The following is a 19,792-nucleotide window of genomic DNA, read 5'->3' on the forward strand; positions in this document are numbered from 1 at the left end:
CGCCCTTTGTAATCTACTTCAGCTGAATAACAATTAGAGTCAGGTTTTAATATTTGGATTTACTAAATTGTTTCATAATAAAGTAATAATGAGGCATTATTAGTGAACAGGGAAATCTCCCTTATCCCCTACATAATCTTAGAGTCATGGGAAAAAAAAAATCCTGCAGTATCTTCCTCGCTGGCTGATGATTGGATCGATAAGATAATGGAAATTATAATTTCACCATGTGGAACAGATGGATATGGGGAAAAGCCAAGAACAGGAGATTCTTCTGTATTTCAGTGCAATTTCTTTGTATGTATCCGTGTGATTTCCCTGGAGCTAAGTAGACCCGTCAGTGTCCAGCTTGCTCTCCCCCTTCATTGCACTCACAGGGTGCTCTCTCCCTTGTTCCCCCATACACAATGGATAAGCTTCTAGCTTTGTCCCTCCGGGGCTTTTTGATTCAGTTGAAGAGAGCCAGAGCAGACACCTCCAGCGATGGCAGGGCATAGCATGTCGGTGCAGACTAAACACACTCTCAGCAGGAGTCATCTTTGCTTTAACTGATCAAACAGCTCAAAGGATGTAAGGCTGCTTTTGAATAGAATATAAGTTCAATATATGGATCAGTCATTGTGTTCTGATACAATAATTAGTGTTGATGTTTTAGAGTCAGTCATAAGGTTATTTTGAAATAAGATTGTCATTATATTCTGCTAAAACACTAGAGTTAAACCTGCGTTCAAGACCTGTTACAGTGGACTATACAGTATTCCCTCCTGTACTGGAAAACATTGTCAAGTTACTGTGTGCAGTCAATGTATTTATGTTCAGTAATATCTTTTTTACTTTGCTGCCTTTGAAATAAAAAAAATGAAAGAAAGGAAACAAAAGCTACAACATGAAAAACAGCTTTAAGAAATCAGTCTTAATATAGCAATAAATTGCGGTGGCTCTCAAAGCTAAATGAAAAAAAAGTCATAGGTCTGAAATTCCCCAGCTTGTTTGTCTGGCTGAGCGGCCTTAATTTGGTTGTATCGCATTTATGCCTCGTGGTTGATACTGAGCGAGATGAATCATTGTAAAATATGAGCCAGATCAGCCGCTTGTTTCCTGGAGGTAAAAGCTTGTAAGACCGCTGGTAAATACACCCAGAAGAGAGCATATCCTCTGAGACAAAGAGGAGTAAAAGCAAGAGAAAAAAAAATTATAGAAGTTGGGGGTAGCAGGATGTTGCACGTTCCTTTCAGCTTTTTTGATTCCTCATATACTATTCTGTTCATGATTACACAGATTTTAAATAGCTTTAATTAGAATGTAAATTAATAAAGCAAGGCAACATTTTAGGATATTTTGTTGTTATACTGTACAGTATGTGATTAGCTATCTTTAGGACCTCACGTTTTGCCAGCGTTAATCTTCTGCCTGTCATCTAGATCATCTAAAAGTGCTGAGAGGCCTGACCCCCTATCCACAGTGTCTGAAATCAGAGCAAGATCTTTGCAGTTGTAGCACATTTCCTAGGCTGGCTAATACCCTGAGTACAATCTGCTGGTTTCTGATAATGGCTTGTAAAATCTTTCATCTTGACATAAGCTGGCATATGCTGAGTGGCTCCACGTGTTTATCTTAAAGCAACAAAAGCGAGGCCAAAACATGTAAGGTAATCACTTCAAAGACCTATATGCTTGACTGCGGCATTAGATCCTGTTTTCTTTCTAATCAGCCGTTGACCGTGTTTACCGGGCATTATGTGCATCTGAAATGAGTTTACAAGATGTTGCTACAGTATGGTGGGAGAAGCAAATTGGGTCTTTTCTCCTGAGAAATGGTGTGGGGGAAAATAAGCTTTGTAATGCAAGCTCCCTAAATTAGGCCAACCTTTGATGACCTTCTCTTGAATACTGGCAAGAGTAATGACACTGAGATGACAAAATCTGGTACATATCTGTCTGCCAGTTATCTTACGCACCACACCCAAGTGAAAGCAGGCTGTATGTTCTTGTACCCATTTCTTATGTATTTGCTTTCATCTTTGGACACCCTTAAAAAAAATGTAGCTTATCTTCAAAATGTACCCACTTGCATCTTTCAACTAGAGGGCAGATGAGGATCAAACTACTAACACTCTCAAAAAGAAAACTTTGCTTACCAAGCTTTGGTTTGGATGTCGCCGGGGAAAAACTGCAAATGATACTATTCCAGGAAAACCTCAAACAACCAGTGTCTCAAAAACAAGCCGTTCTTTGCTGTAGCTTGGTAAGGTTCACATGAATAGAGCGAGGGACGAAAGACAGACAAATGTGACAGGGCATGAACCTCCCCTGTTGAGTAATGAAATTAAATGACAGCTCTTGAGCGAGGAAGGGATGCTGAGAGAGAGAGCAAGGGAGAGAGGAGTGGGGGGATTTTGTCCAGCCAGGAAATTGAAGCCATCACAAGCAAATTGAGTTCAGGTCCTTCTGGTGGGCAAGAGCAGACCAATCAATTTGGCCTACTACTCAGTGCCTGTCAGCCTCACAGAAGGACACCTTGGCATCCAATAATAGGAGCACAGTAAACAACTGAAGCCCTGGCTCAGTTAGTCTCAGCTAACAGCTAGCTATCCATAGTAATTTCTCCTCAGGGGAAACAAATATATGACAGTAGTGTGCATCGTTCTCATATGGGCTAAAGACATTGCTGCAATGCAGTGTGTTTGAGTGAACATGTGTTAATGGCTGCCAAGTTAAAGGTTGGGCCAATTCCTCCAACTGCGATGTCTGCTCGTGGCGTGATTGAAGAGAACAATGCTTGTCATGAGATGAAAAAATATAATGTTTCATCTTAGCATCCCTCACTTCTCTAAGGACACGAATAAGGTAAACGAAAACAAGACACAATCCCTGACAGTAAATCCTATCAAGTCTCTCTCAGGTTGGAACCACATTTTAATGAGCCTTGTTTGGCCTTTCCCTTTTGCTAATCTTTGGACAGTGACACAACATTCTTGCTAATTATCTCGATTACACAGCAGGAACGCACTACATCACAGTTCTGAGGCAACAGTCGACGAGGGGTGGAATCATACAACCCCAAAGGCCTAATTATCTCTGTTGGTTCCCAATTAATCCATTAAGTTGTTTTGGCTCAGCTGCAAGACCTGAGGCACCATGTTATATACCAATACATTGCACCATCACACAGCCATGTTACGTTAGCTTTGTTTTGGACCAATTCACTGTTAAAACTGGAATTCTTTGCCCTTTGTTTTACCTTCAAAGTGTCTTAACAGGCATATACAGGAATTAGTGATAAGTTAAAATTATACCCTTTTCACAGAATGTTCTCAGTCAAATAAATTAACTTTTACAGTAATACAGAGTAACCCACATTGAAATATAAGGACTCAACAGTTCTGCAGAAAATGCCACTGCAGACCCGTTATTCCCATTCAGCTTCCTGCCTCTACTGGCTTACTATGATGAAGTTGGTTGGCTTACCATATGTAAAACTGCACTGATGGTATTGATGGCTTGCAAAGCAGTCAATAATCGTTTATGTGATAAGCCACTGGACCTGTGGGGGAGGCAGAGAAAGGGCTGCGAGGCCAAGACGGGTTATGAGATTCATGGTGATACAGGCTGTAGACATTAAGTTTGTTTACACGCTGCCAGTGAGCCATTGGAGTCAGCTCTTGTGAATGATTGTTTGAATATTGCAGCTGTCTCTTTAAACTAATATTGCGACTTTCTTCCTACGTTTTTTCTTTCTCTTGGTCCTGACTGTCATCCCCATTTTCCTCACACCAATATTGTCTTCCCCCCCTTGCTGTTCTGTCATAAATTGGTAACAAGGGATGGTGAGAGGAAAAACCAATATACATCGCTTTTTTATGTGATGGCAGTGCTGTGTCCCAGTTGGAGTATTATTTGGCAGGTTGTAAGAGGGTCCCAAGTGAGCACATGCAAATTCAACGACACTTATACCAGTTGTTCTTAGTCTGTGCCATTTAGTTTTCTTTTAATATGGATAGGGAGTGGAGGTACCCATCTTTTCAAAAACAGCTGAGCTCGTGTTACAGCTTATGTAACTCTGAGACATCCTTGTTTTTCTCTCTCTAGGGATTTTATTACTAGATGTGTAATAAGTTATTGCTCCAGGATATTCTTCAACAGCAAACATTATTTGGGGTGTATTTCCATGACTTGGAAAGCAACGTTGTGCCAAACCAAAAAAAAAAAAATATGACTGAGAAGGAATGACACCTTCGTATTACGGGGGTGTGTGACAAGCCTGCAGCCTTAACCAGGAATGCTGCATCTGACTTACTCTGATTGTGGGATTTTGTAGCATTAAGTGACAGGTTTTAAATGGATTTCTTTGCTTTGTAATGCAGTTAAATGTATGAATATTTGAGATCTGTTCAAACTGTCACACTGAAAAAGGCTTTTTTTTCTGCCACGCTAGCAATCTGATTTGCTGATTTTAACTGTGGGGTAAGTGCTGGAAGCTGCCTTCCCTTAGATGTGCTATTATTCCATTACACCTTCCAAAATTGTGGTATATAATTTGACTAAGTCAGCTATTTCTGTTACAATGGGGGAAACCTTGCTATTTTAGGATTTTGGCCCCAGGAAGCTTTGCAGTTTGGATACAATACCAGTTTGCGCTGGTTTTTACACTTGGAACAACACAGGGTCCATATGCATTAAGTGAAACACTGAAATAGAAATACATTATGTCAAATATGTATTTAAATTACTTTATATACATTTGTTTTAAATTTTACATTTTATTCTACAGTTAACAATACTTAATAGGGTATTTGGAATGACCAATACTACAGCATTTATCATTAAATAAAACTGTAGATTATGCATCTTTCTCCATGATTACTAAATTTAGTAATCAATTTGAAGCATGAAAATGTTTCCACAAATTACAAACTATGATACAGAAAATGGAAAGGGCCTGTTCATGCTAAAACAGGGTGTTTCTAAACTGTAAAACAGTTTGTTGAAAGAGAAAAAAATAGAAAAATAATTATATTTTTATATGGGCAGGGGTCAAGAAAGTATCTCTTTTTCATAACCTTGTAAATGGGAAGGTTTTTTTTTTTCTTGGCATAATTATTTTACTTATTATCTGTCATTTAAAACCTTCCAGAGAGACAGACAAGCGATCATCGCCTCTTCAGCTGAAATCTTGACCGCTGGGAAAAAAACAGCCTGCAGGCTCTTGAGTTGAAGACTACAGAGAGAGAGCAAGGCTGCACACAGATGATCTGTCATCCTCATTTACAAAGCTCCACTGACACTGCGTATTACTGCAGTTCCTCATTTGTCCCTGCTGGCTTGTGTCACCCTGACTGTACTATATAACTATCAGACCTGATTTCACTCATTAAAGACATAATCAAGTGAGCCTCCTTCTCAAACTCCAAAGATTTAAATGGAAACAAGCTTCTTCCTGCGCTGATGAACAGTACAATATGTGACAATTTGCTCAATGAAATTATTCAAAGGTGATTTCTAACTGAAGATCCCCGTAAACTAGTAAAGGCTGTAGAGACCAGTAAGTCAATGGGGATGGTGGCTAGAGAAGATAAGTAGTTGAGTACATCAATCTACCTGCACAACCTGACCACCAGTATAAAAGGCATGGGCGTCACAGGCAGGTCTTTCTCCTGCTGTGGGAAATCAGGGCATCTTGCCTCAGGCTGGTGGTGTAAGTACTTAGACTACAGAAGCTGTGGCTGAGCGGGTCACAAAAGAAGTGCATAGAGAAAGAGAAAGGTGACCGTAGAAAAAAACTAAACGAAAAGCTGGAACAAGAGCAGGAAGAACAGAGTGAGCTTAGTGCTGACAGTTAGGATGCACTGCTTGTTATCCATCTCACACAGTCATGACCGAAACTGGGTACCAACACTGTCTTGGGCAATGTTCTTTTAAAGTGTTAAGACTTGTCCATATTTTACTGGAACATAAGAAGAAGTCAACAATGCTCCCACTGTACATTATTTAAGGGGACCCTCCTGTGCAACTAGGCCAGAAATGGTGGGGAGGCTTCAGTTGAACTGACATTAGAGAGAGTGGTTCTCTACAGGAGATCTTGAGAAAGCATTGTAATTGTTCAGTGGAGAACCTAGCAGCATGGAAAATGTTCTATATTTAAAGCCAACTGTCAAAGCAGGAAGCAACATCTCTGTTCAGTGATTGAAATGGTGATGTCAATGATGGCGTTCCATGGTTATTTGTAGAGCATAGGGTGGAAATGTTAAAGGTCGCATATTGTAGAAAGGGACATGTTTTTTCTTTTTGTTATGAAGAAGGTCTACAATTACTGTGAAAGTGTCACAGTATGCACAGTATTCACGCTAGCTGTCAGGATTTTCACAATGCAATGTCTCCAGCATGGTCGTGGCTGCAAAAACAACATCAGACTGGTGGGGAAACATGTTGGGCAGTACCTGCTCAGTCCTGTGAGAGCTGACCGATCAGAGCAGACTGGGCTTTCCAAGAGGGGGTTCAAAGTTAGACGCACTAAAATGGGGCGTTCAGACAGAGGGCAAATAAAGGTGCTGTCGCAATAGACAGTATGAGAAAGACAGTGTGCTTTTTGAATATTAAAGCATGTAATAAAAAGTTCTGCTAGACACCTAAAATAAAAGTCCCATTATATGGGACATTTAAAATAGAGAAAAGAGTGTCATTTTAGTTGTTTTGCTATTTACAGTGATTAAAGTGGATCTTGTCATGGAGTTGCTGATAATTGAGAGGAGATCGTTTACTGGTTTGGACAAGATCAAGTTGCAACCTCATGTTTCATCTGACCTTGGAAAAAACTGATCAAGCACTACTGTACTAGCTTAGCTTTAGCTTGCTTTGTTTCTGATTTGTAATAGCTCCTATGTGTGTGCTGCAATTTTATTGTATTGGCAAAAGTTGGATCTGTGGAAACATGTGATGCTCATGATATTCATGGCATGTTGAATTATGATTAAAGGGGATATTAGATACATTCAACCTTGTGCTAGGCACCTTTGTTGCCATGAATGGGCCATCATACTTGGATAGTCCATGTTTTTACATAGCCATGGGATAAGTGGTGACCAAAGTCTACTACATTGTCCCTGAGTGCTGCCTGTTTCCTCTTACTAATACATTCATCCAAACCCAAGATACTGTTTGGGTTGTGTAACTTACGCATCATCTTCTTTCAAACAAATTGTACAAAGGCAAAGAGAGGAACTTCACCCTAGCATGTCAGTGTTTTTCCTGCCACTGTTTTCAAATATATACTAAAACAGGTCAGAGACATGCTGTGATATCTGAGTGAATATAGTCAGTCATTTCAGTGTTCTTCGTTTTTTTTCTGTTTCTGATTTTTTAAAAAAAAATGTAATGCCAAGAGGTCAGATCTGAGGAAAACACACATTTGCTGAAAACAAAACAATACAGTAGTATGTGTAAGTGAAACTAGAGCATATATAAGGAAATAAACAAATACTGCTTTTGTAGTAACTTCCTGATGAAACAACGTTATAACAGCATTACCTGTCTCCAAATTAACCTAGTTATTATTTCAGCATCATATGAAAACCAATTGTATCTTGTTATAAAATTGGTCTCTGATTTTGGTTCCGTGCAAGGAAAAGCTCTTGATGGGAGCCATCAAGATCAGCATTCTTCTTCATGTACCTCAGTGATAATGCATGGACTCCTACATAGTGGAAAATGTCTTTTGCTCCATTAATATTCATTCCCTTTTAATCTCTGTGTCTCTCATGTACTCTTTCCCCCCTCTGTTGATCATGTGCAAATCTAGTCTCCATCCTGCAGCATGTTCACATTAAAGGTAAAAATAAAGGATATCATCTCTAGGAGTTCAACAATGCTGAAAATTGCCCCTCTGCTACTGCACATAAACATATAATGCAGCTTTGGTCTACATTTTGGCTGAATGCTTTTCCATCAGTGGACAAAAACAGAAACGCACAGAGAGAAGTGTTCCTTTTCTGTCACAGTCTCCCAAAATGCAAACGGGCAGGCGATCACATACAAACAAAAACAAATTATGCACTGCGACACACCATCTAGCACTATGCATTATGCTGGCGCCTTGCTTTCACTAGAAACTATTGGAGGGAAATTGCTGGCTGCTTGGCAACAAAACAAATGGAAAAAGGTCTGGGTGATTCTTATTTTCCAGATGATTAGTTGCATCAGAAATAATTGTTGGTAAGATCATTGACCATAAAATTAATTATTAAGGCTAGAGCTTAATTGTATTTCCCTCAGTGTGACTGTCCTCTCAGAAAAAGTTAGTTTCTAATTTCCTGATGGGTGAAATGGCAAAGCAGCAGGTGTGTATGCCTGATGTTTTTACAAATCTGGGGTGATGTGATACAACAAGGATCAGTGTGAAGCTGTTCTGGCTGTCCACAATGATTGATGCATTAGTAGAAAAGGGTTATGTGCCACACAATAGGCTATGGATTCATATGACATATCATATTCACTTGGCACATTAAGAACTGGAACAGTATATATATGCATAAACAGATGAAAATGCCATTTGTTAATTGAATATCCCAACATGTTCTTCTAGGAAAACAATAAAAAAAACCTAATTTAGGAAAATCAAAACAAGGATATCCATTTAATCAGCCCTTCATGTTTATTTCAGTCTATTTGGTATGTGCATGTTTTTGTAGAATACTCTTTTGCACCTGTGTTTCAAGTACAAAATGTGTGCAACCACACATTGTACATGTCCATTATTACAGTATGTTCTCTACAGTGTGCCCATGCTTGAAATCTTTATGCAGTACAGTCTTTCCTCAGTCTTGTATGAAACCCAAGACCATTCTCTTATTGCCAAAAATATAATATAATGAGAACAATAATAATAACATATTACAGATTTATAAAAATATACAAATTTCCAAAACAATGCCTCTTCAGCATTTTGCATCATGGTATGCATAATACAAGTATTTCTGGTGTGCGTGCCCATGTCAACACCATGACGGCTAGCACGTACTGTAAGTGCAGAGTGTGGATAGTGATATTTGATGCCGCTGTCAACACCTTGCCATGGTGCTTCAGCATCAGACATCACTTCTGTTATCACTTTCTTCCCATTATCAGGTGGCATAAGCATCTGCTGCTTTTAGGAGTGGTTACAAGTTGCCTTGTCAAGTGATATAATGCAAATAGATAGGAGCAAAATGTTCTTCTCCTCTTAGTATTCACATGATGATGAGATTATGCTATAGTGGAATGTTCTTATTAGTGTGGTCTACAATTCAACAAAGGCTTTTCAATTCATTTCTGGCCATAATATAAAAATGCTGGTTAGATAAGTGAGAGACTGATGAACATTGCCTTTTATTGTTTCATTGTCTTTAAACAGCAGCTACTGTGCATACAGATTCTCTTTAAGCTGCAGTATCAGAGTCATCAGTTGTCGTCCATGTCATTAGGTTTTAGCACTTTGAAGCACTTCACTAATTTTCCAGTCAGCTGGATGCAGCTTTTAAATGGGAGATTGTGATAATGTAGAAGCTTATGAATGTAACTTGTGGATTAGTTGCATCTTTCCAACCTAAATTTATTACAGTAGGTTAACACCCTCATAATACCTTATTTCCATTAATGGACTTAGAAATAAAATCCATTTAATTGTTAATAGGGATAAGCAAAAAGAAAGAAAAGTCCTGTGAGATAATAAAAAAGAAGAAACAACATTTTTTCTTTTGTCTACAGCTAAGAAAGTTGATTTTGGCAAAGCTGAAAATCCACCGCTCATGTTGCTTTGCGTCTATGTGACAAAACAGGCACACTCAGTCAGAAATAAAATGAAAAAGGAGACCTGCTTTCTAATTTTTTTCATTTCCTTCATTATTTTATATAGGGTTCTGATGCGGCAGCTCCTCTCTCCCACAGAAAACACTGCTCCTGAAACGCCTACACAGTAGTCCCGCATTTGATTTTGTGACTTCATGACATCACACAACATCACCATGTCACACATTTGCATAATTTATGCCTAGCTGCTAGTTTGGCAAGTAATATATAATTTTGCACAGTTGCTCTGGTGTTGTTTTAAGTGGTGCTGACTCAGGCGTGTGAGAGCTGACCAATTAGAGCAGACTGGGTATTCACAAGGGGGGCCTTAAAGAGACAAAACTGCCTTTTTTCAGTGTTAAAGCATGTAAACCTATTCTAGTAGCAACCCAGAATAAAATGATGAACCTGAAAATGAGCATAATATGTCTGCTTTGAGTTACTTTATCATCATCAATTTTAATTAAAGGAGAATGAGCATTGAAAAACAGTATACCACACTACTGACAGGATGAGCTGAACCTAGTCCTTACAAAGGTTGTGATAATACTGAGCTTTTCTTCAGCTGTTATCATTAACAAGATAAACAAAAATAAACAAAGAAAAGTCAGATTATCCCGATCTGTTTGCTTGCTGTTCTGGAAACAAACAAGAACAATCTCGCAATCCTTATATTCTTGAGAGAATGCCATAAAAAAAAAAGGAAAAATAGGGAAATTTAGATCACCAGTTGCCAAAGTCAACCAGACCTCCCTGCTGCATCGATTTACATTTGATCTCTCAAAGCTGGATAATCATGGCTGTGTAAATAGCCATTATTTCCACAGGATAAACAGAGATCCAACTAAACAAATGTGTGCTTCTGTACCTGTTTGGTGTAATGGAATCACAAATAGGATTTCATGACAGCTAATAGGGTTGTAGGTTATTATGAATCATCGAGTACACTGCCATTATGCTTTGGTTTTGCATTGGCATAAATAAATTTGTAGCTTTTAATGCAACATGAATGTTTTTTATTTATTTTGATTGCCTTTTAATATCTCAAATTCGTTTTATTAGCACAGTGGCACAAAAGCATGTCTCAGAAGCATCGGTAGTGTGTGCTTACAGTCTCCATAGTGTTGAACATTAGACCTGTGACTTCTGTGTACACTGTCTACAGCTGAGCGCAGCACCAAGATCACATGGACTGTAACTCATAAACACATCAAGCTTCCCCATTCAGTGCTCAGGGCCTAGCCTGCTCTACTCTGTAGTTAACTGTCTCTGAGTGTCAAATCCTTCATCCTGATGCGGCAGACACACATAGCGAAGAATTGCTGTGTCTCTCATTTTATGGCTGTGGATGTCGGCAGAGGGTAGAACCGATGAGTGAGTCAGTAGTGGTTAACTTTGTAGCTAATGCTCTGTGGCAGTTGCACAGGTTTCTTCAGCTCTGCTTAAGGCACAGAGGGAAGCTGGTTGAACTGCTCCCGTCTCACAGTTCTCACTCAGCCAAGTCAGGTTATTTAACAGCACAGCAAAGCGAGGATGAAGAGGGTGAGGGAGAGGTAGAAGGGAGATGGTGGTGAAATCCATCAGAGAAGGAACAGGGTCACTGCAGGGTGGAAAGGAAAAAAGGAGTAGATGAGCCTAAGATGTCCAGATGTAGCCCCAGGTGGTGTTAGATGACATCAATTATAAATGAAATTCCATGCCTCTGAAGAAGTATGTTCAGGTAAATTCTGTTCAGTTTAGTGAGTCCTGTTTTCATAGATCAAAATGTAAAGTCTAAAACAATATATGTTCGCCAGAGATGTGGAGTAAACCAGTTGTAGGGAGGTGGGAAGATTTGCCCATCTGAAGGCAAGGCAGAGGTAAATACTGTATACTGTATGACGTTTAGACATGCATGGTTAGGCAATGTATTCATTTCATGTTTCCAGCTGTAGGCAGCCTGCAGTCTGAGACTTGGTAAGCTCAACCATCAGCACCGACTGTTAGCTGCAGTTTGAGCCTAACTTCAGACACTTAGAAAGATATTCTGAAGTCAACAGAGATGATCCTAGAAGGTTTGTTCCTCGGGCTTTGTAGCCTGTAAATCAGAGAGTGTATTCCTTGCACTTGCCACTAGGTATAGACCATTTCTGAACACAGAATTATCATTTGTGCATTTTACAGGAATGAAGTTTTTGGTGTAGAGAAATGAAATAATCCTGCCAAAAAAACAATCTTTGCTGTACATGAGTTGCTTTCAGCCCATTCATCTCAGTGGCCAAATTCTAACCATAGTAGCATAACATGGCTAGAGGCTAAACTTCATACACTCTTAGCATGTCTAATGGATTTCACCAATCTTGTATCCGGTACACAATGTCTTACAATGTTGCTGCATAACCTGAAAGTTATTTTCATCAACACTGTTTTTTATATGATGAAAGCTGGTATTTTTCAGCAATAGCCAAAGGAAACATTTAATCATAAGTTTAGCGTGTTGGATGATGATGTTGACTGTCCGCTTTATTCTTCTTTGTAAGAACAACATGATGAATCACCCACAGCTTGGTTGAGTGTACTATAAACAGATGCACAAGTTTCACTTTTGTGCTACTTTTTACAGTAGTAGCTGCTCAAGGCAATTTATTGCCCTCCAGAAAAGAGTCATTACAAATGGGACTCTTCGGCCTTTAGTATTAAAATGAACTTGCTGTTACCACCAGTAACCAAATTAAACAAGACTGAAATCTCAAAGCTGCATGGATCAATATTTTTTTTATTAACAACGGAAGAAAAACAAATTGAGGTGCTTGTCGTGAAAGGCCCACAGAGACTAATCACATGACTTTGCAGTTTCCTCAGCTTTACAGAGAATTTAAGCATCTTTCAGCTCATTGTGTTGATTTTACTGCTTGCAACTTTACTACTTTGGTTCACTGTAACCGCTCACAATTTCTCTCACCCACTGTACTCCAACAGTTCAACATCAAATGACAGATGGAAAAAGCCAGATATTTCCCTGGTTGAGACCAAAACAGAGCTAAAAGGGGAGTGATGATTGGACTAACTTTCACCCATGTTTGCTATTTACTATTGATTTCTTAGCAGATTTTAGTCAGTGTTGTGTTTATAACCTGTTTTGTTGTACTGATGTCAGATTTATGCAGATTTAATAATGCACATTTTGATTCTTGATGTTTCAATAAAAAACAATGAGATTTTACACAATATGTCAGCATTATATAATCAATAGTATGAATAATTAAAAAAATGAAATTACAGTAATTTCTTATTTTAGTGTCTTGCCTCACATCCTCTTTCATTTAAATGTGATATCTCTAGCGTGACTACTGCAAATTAGGCTAAAACAGAAATATCTATTTAACAAGCAAAAAAAAAAACAGTAGGGAGCGGTGCTCATGCTAATGTATGGAAGTGGGATGAGATGGAGTTAATTAGGGAGGTGTAGACAGATGAAAAGAAAACAAATTGGACTTTGAGGGCATCAACAAGAGGGAGCTTGTCACAGCACCTGTCCCCCTCTGTCGTCTGTGAGAGATGACAGGTGAGAGTGTGAGTCTGGTGACAAACATACTGTGTGACTACACACTGATTTGTGCCTCTTAATGAGAAAAAAGCATGTGTGTCTCATATGTGGGTTAGACAGTAAATGTTTGGAGGATAAATAAATAAACATGCTGAATGCTGTATACTGCAGCCATAAATCTGGATAAGATCATTTAGCCCAGAAAGAGTCAAAATGATGGACTGTGCTGATAATCACATGCTAAGCAAGTGCTCTGGAAATGACTAACACAAAGCACACTGCTGTTAGACATACCACACACACACACACACACACATGGATAGACACACTGCATGTCCACCTTTCCAAGCTTGCAATTTGGGAAATGGGTCAGATGTGACTGAGATTTATGTATCTTTGTGTTTGTCGTTGTGTGTGTGTGTGTGTGTGTGTGTGTGTGTGTGTGTTTATGGTGAACCGAAGAGCGAGGGAGTGACTGATCGGGCTTCATTGTGGATGTGGCAGAATGCAGATGTTTCTCAGAACTGCCTAGCTATGATTTAATGATGAAAAGCAGAAGGCGGCAGACTTAGACTCTGGAGAGGCAGCAGGAGCAGACTACGTCAATATTAGAGTCAGAATCAAAGACGGGAAAGATTGTGATTTATTTGTCACTTTTTATTTGAGAGTTGCTTACAGAATCAAGTTTGGGAACTCTTTTTATCTCCACGTCCTTCATCTTTTTTAAGCTGTTTGAAAAAGCTTGTTTTTGACTGTGTTTATGTCATCAGAATAGAGCCCTATACCCGACTGAGATTGTAATGCATTTTATGGATGATCCCAAAGGAAATCCGAAATGCTATGTTGACAGGAGGCAATGTCTATCATCTGTGAATGTTTCCCTTGATTTGATGTTTTATGGAATGTTGCAGCTTGTTAGGCTTGTGGATGAAAACTGTGGGGAATAGAGTGTGACATTGGAATGTACTTTCTATAAAACCAAATAAAATATCAAGAAAAGGGACATCCACTTTTCTATTTAAGGGTTAATATAGCATCAAATAAGATTCAGCTTTGCCTTTATGTTGTTTCAGCAAGTGCTGAAGTGCAGGACTAGCAGTGCAAAGGTATAAGAGAGGGGGGGGGGGGGGGGGGGGGGGGGTGACAGAGGAAGGGAAAAATCAATCAGCAAGACCAGTGAAACAAAGAAGACAATCATGTTTGTGGCCTCTTATTGATAAAATGTATTTTCCAAGGTGGCCAGCAGATGGCACAGCACCTTTGGTCTCAAAGGGAGGGAGACAGAGCAGGAGAGTAGAGCAGAGAGAGGAGGAGAAAGAGATCTTTCTGTGAGTTTTGTTTTCCTGGTTGACTGATCTCCCTCAGTGGTCTGATTGTGAGAACGGACTCGTGGGAAGTGTTCTCTCACCGCAGGTGTCAGACTGCTGTTAGATAAGATTATTTGTGGGGGTGAGGAGGTTGCATTATTTTCTGTCTATATGTGTGTGTGTGTGTGTGTGCGCACGTCCGCTCAGTGTGTGCTTCTCCTCATTAGACGCCTGCCTGATAGAAATGTAGTGTAATATCGTGTTCATTTGGAACACAATGCAACACAGAAGTTGTTTTTGACTTGCACACTGTGCTCCATATGGTCACACTCAGGAGGAGAAAGACGGGGAAGCAGAGAAGAAGCTCGTGCTGGCGTCCTAAACCCTATCCCTATTTGCTTTCTGTCACGTAAAACCAAAGTTTTGTGTTCTATATGATAGAGTCTTTACTGCGCAGTGATTCTTTAGACATCTTGTTTTTTCAGTAGAGGTTTTGCATAAAGTGTTGTAGAAAAGAACTGAGCTGAATCACTTTGTAATATCATCCTAACAAGCACTATAGGTGTTACTTGTTGGTGACGAGCCACCATAGCTGTTACTTTTACCATCAGGCTAAATTATTTCTCTCCAATTACAGACTTTGCTTCACAACATAATAGTCAATCTTAGTTTGATTTCAGGTATTTGCTAGTTCTTAATAATTAAAATGCAGACTTTAGATCAATACCAGGGTTGAGAGAGTATTGGGATTAGGATTTGGTTTAGTTTAGATTATTTATTCGACATTGACATAACAGTAACATTGGTGCTGCAACATACACACATGCACAAGACCCAGATGCACTTCTGCTAGGGTTAATAGCAAGATGCTAATTTACAACATTTGTACAATGAAGGCTTTTTAAAAGTTAAAGCTAGAAAGAAGAAAAGAAAAAGAAAAAGAAGAAAAATACAGTACAGTTACAAATACAGTGCAACTTCAAATGCAATACAGGTCAAAAATACAATAGGTAATAAAATACATTATTATATAAGTACTTATATGAGTACAGACCTGTGTGCTTTTGTATTATGTGGTACAGATAATGTACTTACGAGTGAGAGGGGAAATCCTCATTGGGTAGATGACTAAAGTTTATTCATTCCAGCTAATAAAAAACATGTTTGGTAAATAGTTCTCTTACTTTTGGTGTTAAAGGGGGGCTAAGTTCTACAGTTCTGCAGCTGTTCTATGAACAGTTTTCTAATAATAAATGTAATGTCTTCTGATCAGTTTCTCAACTATTTCAGGCTTAAATTAACAGCTTCCAGTTCGTCACACCCATTTCTGGTGTAAGCACCGCCACTCTTGATTTAAGACCCGCCCAATCCAAGTACAGATACAATACATATAGTTTAGGTGGATACAGACTAACTAATGTTGTACTAGATCATCAAAAAAAACATTAACATTAACAAATAATAGCAATAATAATTATTTTGACACTCAGACTTATAAGGAAGACAATGTATGAAGTCGGGTTTAATATAGGCAAAGCTCTTTCAAACTCTAATAATTTGTTTTGCAGGAAGTTTTAACAAATATTTCAATAGTTGGCATGCACTCTCCCCTGTTGGATTTTATTCTCAGTTTGCCCAATATTGCATCCTTTCAATGAAGACCCAAGGGCGAACACTATTGTTGATAATTTGCAGGCTTGCTGGAATTTAAACCTTCTGGCAGCAAAGTGCCTCTATTTGCTTTGTGTTTGTTAAAGTGAGTGTGTTTGGTCAGGCAAATTATAAAAACAAGCGGATAATAAGGGTTAGCAGGCACGATAAGCCATAATATCTTGTAAACTGGCAGCAGGGATAGTTTAAGCCGGTCTTATGCTAATGTTACCACAAGTGACTGTCAGCAGCAGAGAAATACAAACATCTTCAAACATGCTTAAAACCACAAATAAACATATGCACAAACGCAAACAGACAGAACACAGACGGGACCCACGCAGATACAGACGGTGGATGTAATTCACAAACGGACCTTTCTATTTACAGCCTGTAATGCAGTGAAATTACAAATGATGAATTATAAATTATTCTACTTGAAATAATCCAGGTTATAGTGAAATATTTATCAAAGAAGTCTAAATCATTTGACAATTTTTTCTGCTTGTATGCATACAGGATACTGTACTGAGCAAGATTTGATTATAAGGTCCCACCAGTCCAGCAGTGTTTGACGGCACACACTAAAACCATTAACCCGATCAATAACCATCCATTTTTTTCTTTACTAGAAATTTAATTTGCAAAGTTATCATTGCTTCAATTATTGCCCACGCTTGTCATGTATATGAGAAGACCATTTTGTAATATCACGTTTGTCATGTCGTATATTGTGATTAATTGAGAATTAAGATTATTGTTCTCTTCCCCGGGCTTCAAGCAACGGCAGTCATTTTTTTCAACTGTCATGCTGTCTACTGCATTTCCTTTTGTATTCACTCACTCCATGTATTAATCAGAGTGTTCTCCTGAATGTCTCAGTGTACATTCACTCTATCATAAACCTCTTTTAAAAAATTCTACTCCCACTCCCACCAAAGCCTATGTGATTGCTAATACTACAAGATATACACTTTGGATACCACTTTCATTGACGTCGTTTTATAATATACAGTTTAACTCTGTAGAGAGGTGGTTGAAAGACTGCCAGTATGAGTACTACCAGCTTGACACTTCCAGACATTGCCAGCAAATAGATGGCTACCTTGCCTTCGGCCAAATTCTTTGGCATCGTAAAGAAGAAAAACATATAAAGCCACTGTTAATTAGGTGCAAATAACACCAAACATGTCAAACCTTTGAGGATTCCCTCACCCACATCGAGTTCCTTTTACTCATAAAAAGTTTTTAAACGGCACCCTACTGTGTAGCACACCTCACCTTATGTCGAGCTGATAGCTCTACGTTGCCTTATCAGTATACATCAGCTGTTGCACAAACAAACAGAATAGGGAATCTCCTTAGAGAGGACTTTTTCTCCCCCTGTTGTGTCATCTTCATTCCAAATGCCACATCTGATCATCTGCCTCTTTATGATTACTAAGAGTGACATTTATCCACATTCCTACTGTTTTACAAGACCTTTACATTTAATTTAATTGTACTTGATTCTACATTTTCAATTGCAAGTGGAGACTGCAAATGTGAAGCATTGTTCAAATTTTGGCAATAATCCACAGAAGATATCACTTTCACATTGTGTGGCCTGTAAGAAGGTATTCTATCCAACGGTCTATGAACATTTATCATAGCTATTTCTCTATTTGTGATTTTTTTTCTCTTGTCTCGTGTAATCTAAAGTACATAAAAAGCTAAGTAAATTCACTTTAACTTTTATTTAAAATGAATCAATACAAACTTTTTGCATACAAGCACGTACACAAAGCTGTTGCCATGAAGCTCATAAAACATTCTTTCTTGTCATTTTAATTCATTCTCCATTTGTCAGCTGAGTGTTATCAATGTCATTGCAACCCTCCTGGGCATGTAGGGATTGACATCTCCCTCCAAGGTTGTTAGAGCTGACAAGTGTTGTAGTGCTTGAGTAGAAGACTATCTATCTATCTATGTATCTATGTATCTATCTATCTATCTATCTATCTATCTATCTATCTATCTATCTATCTATCTATCTGTCTATCTGTCTGTCTGTCTGTCTGTCTGTCTGTCTGTCTTCATCCATCCATCATGAAAATTCAACACCATGCATCTAAATCTGAAGCTAGCTTTTGTTTTTCCCGCAGTCTCCTAGGTCTGCCTGTAAATCCCCCGCCCCATCTCCCTCACTACCCCATTTTCCCCCCCTTCTTTATTCCCTCTTTTTGTTTAATTGAATGTTGCATGCGTTTGGAGCAGTTCTAAAATATATAATGAGGTCATTTGCATTAGACTGCAGATTGGGTGACCTTTGCTTTTGCCAATAATTACTGTAAAACCCGTCTCTGTCTGTCATCACCAAGGATGTGGCAGGGACCTCTCTGTGCTCACGAAAGGTTAGCTGGAGGCTTGTGTCTGGACTTATGAAAAAGCCTGAGGAAAATGTCATTAGAGCAAGGGGAAAAGACACTTGGAATTAACAATTGGAAATTCAATCAGGATGGCTTTAAGGATGGTGTGCGCCTGTGTGTGTGTGCGTGTGTGTGTGTTTCCATGCATATCTCCAACAGAAGGGCTATAAGATTATGTCCCAGGAACACTTGTGGGTTAAGAAATTCTTCTCTTCAGTGAGAGTGCAGAATGGGGGAAAAAGGACACCCTGGGGGCGACTATTGTTAACTCTGCAAGCCAATTTGACTTTGCCAACAACACTCAAACAAACTGACAACAGAAACTAAACAACCAGGCTGTAAACGTCACTGCAGCAGTCCTCAGAAACATGATAATATGCTGCCACCAATACCTAGAAATTTCATGGCCTTCATTAATTATGCCTGACATTAATTACACTATGTATTTATGAAAGGCTCACAAATTTTGCACTTTTCACCTTGCTGAGTTTTTGTTACAGTGCATGGTGGTTAATTTGCATGCTGTTATTGGTTGTCATTGTGCAGTGAAACGTGACTGTACTTACCATGTGTTAACTCCCCTTCCCATCAATAATGCGGCCCAAGTCAAAATAGACCTGCTATTCTTAAATCATTCTCAGTCTTGTGAAACTGGAAATGAGCCCTTCGATCCACCAATGCCTTCCCTACTTGTAAATGTTTAATACAATTGACATTGTTCAGACAAACTTATGTTACACTGCAGTACTGACCCGTGCTCAGTGTATCAAACCAGCCCAGTTGCCAGAATAAAATGTTGTCATTTTACATTTCTGGAAATCACATTCAAATTTGTATATGTCATACGTATCATATTGGCATTTTGTACAGTACGTGTTATATTGCGTTTACATTTCATTTATATGCGCTGACTTTCATGTCGGAAGGCGGAGGGTTTGGTTACAGCAGGGCGAGACGGCTGAAGCCAGAGACCACTGTTCAAGACGTTTATAAGCGTGAAACCGCTGGATTTTTTTTAACGGGTGGTCAGGACGTTTTTCAGCTATGTTCATGACAACAAAAGCAGATTTTTGACGCAACTCC

General features: G+C 38.9%; 1 protein-coding gene across 1 annotated transcript in view; it reads left to right on the top strand.

Annotated features, from left to right (window-relative positions):
• LOC140994264 (protocadherin-9) overlaps positions 1-19,792 on the top strand; it is a 208,873-nt gene that overhangs the window by 123,176 nt on the left and 65,905 nt on the right. The gene's annotated exons all lie outside the window — the stretch shown is intronic.

Source organism: Pagrus major, chromosome 4, assembly GCF_040436345.1.
Source record: "Pagrus major chromosome 4, Pma_NU_1.0".
In the NCBI taxonomy this organism is placed as follows: domain Eukaryota; kingdom Metazoa; phylum Chordata; class Actinopteri; order Spariformes; family Sparidae; genus Pagrus; species Pagrus major.